This window comes from Pteropus alecto, unplaced genomic scaffold (genome assembly GCF_000325575.1).
Source record: "Pteropus alecto unplaced genomic scaffold, ASM32557v1 scaffold25, whole genome shotgun sequence".
NCBI classification, from domain to species: domain Eukaryota; kingdom Metazoa; phylum Chordata; class Mammalia; order Chiroptera; family Pteropodidae; genus Pteropus; species Pteropus alecto.
The window spans coordinates 22347773-22352297 of NW_006441955.1; the positions used below are offsets into that span (position 1 = coordinate 22347773).

General features: G+C 48.8%; 1 protein-coding gene across 1 annotated transcript in view; it reads left to right on the forward strand.

Annotated features, from left to right (window-relative positions):
- The first annotated feature begins 3016 nt into the window (after positions 1-3016).
- The window catches only part of LHX8 (LIM homeobox 8), a 22403-nt gene continuing 20894 nt past the window's right edge, over positions 3017-4525 (forward strand). Inside the window, exon 1 of the mRNA XM_006919329.1 lies at positions 3017-3083. The gene's annotated coding sequence lies outside the window, so the exon portion shown is untranslated. The remainder of the gene's footprint in view (positions 3084-4525) is intronic.

Here is a 4525-nt window from a genome sequence, read left to right on the forward strand (position 1 = left end):
CCCCTGACCTTGCTGGGTGGGCTTTCGGTCTCCGATTTTCACTTTAGGAGAGGTGGCCATCTAGAGATTTCAAGTTAGTAGGTAAAGAATCGCCCCCAAAGCGGGCGATTCCTTACCGACCTGCAGACACACAAGATGATGTTTTTTTTGGTCTGTCCTCATTTGACCAAAATTGGTCCCTAAGTTGGGCTAGAAAGCCTCATTACGAAGACAATGAGAGTTCTGATTTTTAGCACAAGCACCTATCGTAGTAAAAGGTACTCTGCAAAGCAGCAGGAAAACTTTTGTTTTTTTGCCCGAGCCGAAGAGGAGCGTGGGTAAGAGAGGTGCTGCTTGCTCCAAGAAGCTAAGCCACTGAGTAAGAGCAAACTCTCTATACGCTCGCCTCTGACAAGTGGTCAGGAAGTCGTTGGGCCCAGCACCCGCAGGACGCTCAGCCCCGACATTTACAGCAAATACCTGCACATCCCCGTTCTCCCACGTCCACACAGGATTCCCAGCCAAAGGCTTACACACTGCCCAGGACGCAGAAATAGACTCACCCCCGGGAGGCCTACGGAGCAAGGCTGGGTGCGCACAATTACACCGCGGGAAAGGACCGCGTTCCCCCCGGCGCCGGGAGTAAAGCGGCCGCCAGATCAGTCTTTTAGGTCTTCTTATGTCTGACGACCATTCTTCTTTTCCAAGCCCAGAAGCCTCTAAAAATGAATCGTTTCCTCCACTTATGCACTGATAGGAGCTCTTAGATGAAGATTAGTATTTTGAAAACCTGATTGAGAGCCGCCTGATTAGACGAGGGTGGGTGGAAAGACCGCATAAACGCCCGCGCCCCCGCCCCACTTCCCAAAACAGCTCTAGCACTCTCCAAATCTCCAAATGACCCGCGCGATTAATTCTCCCCGATAATAGCCAAATAGTACCCCAGATTCATTTTGCAGACCCTAACCGATAGAAACTGTAGCTAAGTCTCCGAACTGGATCTTTATTTTAATTCCACTTTCAATCCTGCTCGGTCGGTACACGGCGTGACAGAGCCAACGTTCTGCACGACTCTTTCCATTCGGAACAGCCATCTCGAGGCCGATGCTATTTTATGGAAAATACGTTAGGTCGAATTTTTCCAAAAAATACTGATTTTTTGCTCTTGAAGTCTCTCTGTTCTCCATGGACAGGTTAGGTTTTCGAGAAGTCAGTCCACCCCAAGCTTTCAACTCTGTAAGAGGGCACAGATGAAGCATAGCGTTCCCCTCCCCCTACCGGGTAAATTTAAGCGAGATCTCCCAGAGAGGACCAGCAAGGGGGTGGCTAATATTAACGTATGCGCAGCTGACCGGTAACGAAAACAATGGCAATAGGAAAATGCTCTCCGGACCCTCGTGTTTATGGGAGAAAAATGTAATTGAGGAAAAACTAGATTTACAGTCTTTGCTCAGTCCCATTGTTAAACAAGATCGCTTCATCACGGGACAGTCTATCTCTCTCTGCCCACTGCCCCTCCTCTAGCCTGAGGCAGTCTGGCCTGGGCAGGAGCACTTCGATCTTCCTCTTCTAGACAAATAAGTCAAGGAGATAAGATTTTGTGTATACATAGCCGTCTCATTGAAGCAACATCACACGATTTTGTTAAAGGCCTTTGGGAAACAGATACTCCAGATATATTACTTTTGGTTCAGAAGTTTGCTGTGTTTAAGAGGAGAAATTTGAAATAAAAATTATTAGTTTCTCACCAAATTCCCCTCCGTAAGTAAATAATGAAGTAAAAATTATATCATAAAGAAGCTATTTAAACAAACACACCCTCAAATCCTAATCCAAAATATGGTATTCTAACGATCACCTCCCACCGCCGCCGGCAAACCCGCAGCCAAAATTTGAGGCAGGACCTGGCCGCTTTCACAGCTTAAATTTTGTCTAGGACCAGGTGAAAGAGCAATAGTGGTAGCAACATACTTTTGTCTTTTTTGGTCGCCTTGGTTTCAAATCTAGTCGCGAATCATAGGTTTTTGTGCTGCTCAGGTGTTCCTTCTTTTTCTTAACGAGAAAACTTTTCGCCAAGGGAGCGCGTACGGCTAAGATAAGTCAGCCCTCGGGCTGCCAGGGAGCGGTCGCGTTCCTCAGGTAGCCAAGAGTTTCGGGAGAATGACTAAAACGTTCAAGTCACCCAGACCTACGCTTCCCCTTCGGCTTGCTGTAGAAAGAGATGTAACCTGAATCTTTGTTTAGGTTTTGGTTGGGGAGCGAGAATTGAAAAGCCAGGGCAAACACAGAGCAGATTTTTTTTTTTTAAGTCAAAAGTTAACGGGGCCATTTCCAATTTTTTTTTCCCCTTTAATACTAAATCTGGAGTAAGTTGGCTTGTCCTGATACAGATCTTAACATGTAGAGGAGAAGGCGGGTTTTCCTGAAGGAGGTGAGGCTATTCCTCCAGGAAAAGACTTTCCCCCACACACACCCCTTCCCTCCCTTTATGTAAGGTTCCACCCTCTGGAAAACAAAACTTTTTTTTTTTTCTTTTCCTGGAGGAACAGACCTCAGTGAAGTTGGGAAAAGAATCTTAAGAAGAGTCCATCAGAGAATGTTTACAGCCACAGCGGCCTCTGGACGAAGACTTGCTTGTAGCATTCTTATTCTTCTCAGTGTCAGCTTTTATTAGAGCATTGGGGCGGGGGAGGGGGGAGATCGGCAGACACGGACAGCCTCTGACACTCTGGAGTTGGTATGAGATAAGCAGCCCTAGCAGTGCCATGTATTGGAAAAGCGATCAGATGTTTGTGTGTAAACTAGAAGAAAAGGACCTGCCGGAGCTGGCAATTCCCCCTGAGAAGGTGAGCGAGCTGACGCCTGGCCAGACCAGCTGAATCGCAGTTTCCTTGAAACGCTAGCTGTTTGGGTTCCTAAACGATGTTCAGAAATTACCTGTAACGGCCTCATCTTCAGACCTGGCAATTTTTTTTTTTTTCCAGTTACGTAGTAGCGTTAGTCAGTAATCATTGCCTCCCCTCCCCGCTAGCTCACTTAACCTGAGGCATGGAGACTGTAATTTGGGAGACGAAGCCCCGAGCCTAAGGCGCTCTCGGGTACATGTGAGTCGTGTTTTTGTTCTAACTTGCCGAGGTGATCGTGGCGGTCTGGGGGAGCGAGTCGGGAGGTCCGGGTGACTGTCGGGTGGGACCAAACAGAGGCACAGTTCCTTGAGCCTGGATGCCCGCGGACGCTTGCCCTCCCTAAGGCGCGCCTCAGGCTGCAGGGCGATCGGCGCTGCGGCGGGCCCACAGCGAAACAGAAAGAGACGTGGCTTCCGGGAGGCCTCGGGGGCTCCCAGGGCTGGCCAGGAGGGCTATTTTACTTACGATTCCAAAAGAAGCAAACCCCAGGATACGCGAGTCACACGGTTCCTAAAGCAGATTGGGGAAACTGACAAGCTCTCACCTCACTCTGGAGGCAGGACCCGTTGGTGTCTCGCGTTTTAAGTTTGAAAATCAACTGGAGCCTGTTTGAGCGCCTCAGTGGGACCCGCACTAGGCACCGCTGACTTTGTCTTTGCTCGGACGCTGGCGAGGAACACCCGGCGAACGCGGGGATTTCTGCTTAAACTCTCTTTGTGTCTGCGAGGACGCGGCCTCCGTGCGGCTGCGCTGGGTCCCGCATAGGGAGCGCACCGTAGGGTCCCCGCGGAGGCCCCGGGGTACTCCGGGTTTGGACCGTAACTCGCGGTGTTCTGCTAGAAGAAGGGACGGAGGTAGGCTAGGAGTTAGAAATGCAGAGGTGTGAGCCGCTCGAGTTTCCCCCACCCCGCTCCAGTTTTCCTAACAGAAGGCAAAAAACTCCCAGAAAAGCTGCGTTTTCGTTTAAGAGCAAAACTCCAGCAAAGGCTTGGAAACACTTGAGTATTGCGCGTTGTTACTTTAAAACATTGTGACCGAGGTTGGGTGAGTTTTTTAAATGGCACAAATTAAATTCAGCTGGATATTTTCCATTATTCGATACGCTTTTTGCGCTGGTTAAAAATAATCCTTTAGTAGCTCAAATGTTGACTTACTGAGGAATAAGTGGCAATTTACACCTTAAAGAGACGAGTGTAAATCACTCGCAGCTCTAATTGCTGCAAGTTTACGAAAGAGCTGCTGGCTCGGTTTAATCTGAAGCATTTTCATTCAAATTGTCATTGGAACAAACACCAGGCTTCTTAAATCCCGCTGTAATTAGCTTTCAAGTATCCTATTAAACCTCTTCACCTTTCGGGCTATCCAATTCAAAAAGCCCCCTTTTAAAAATATATACGTGTCTTGCTCTTTTAATTGAGGTTATTAAAGAAATCAAGTTTCTTCCCGCATCCGCTCCTCAGTCTTCTTTTCTTCTCTCGCACTCTGCCTCTCCCCCCTCGTGCACCCCCTTTGGCCCGGTGATCCCCGCTCGGCTGTGATTGACGTCTAGAAAGAAAATGCTTTGTGCCGAGATGATTGTTATTAACTTGTTACCCCCGGTGAGAGCTGCGGAGCCGGAGCCCGGAGAGCGCGGCAGCGCG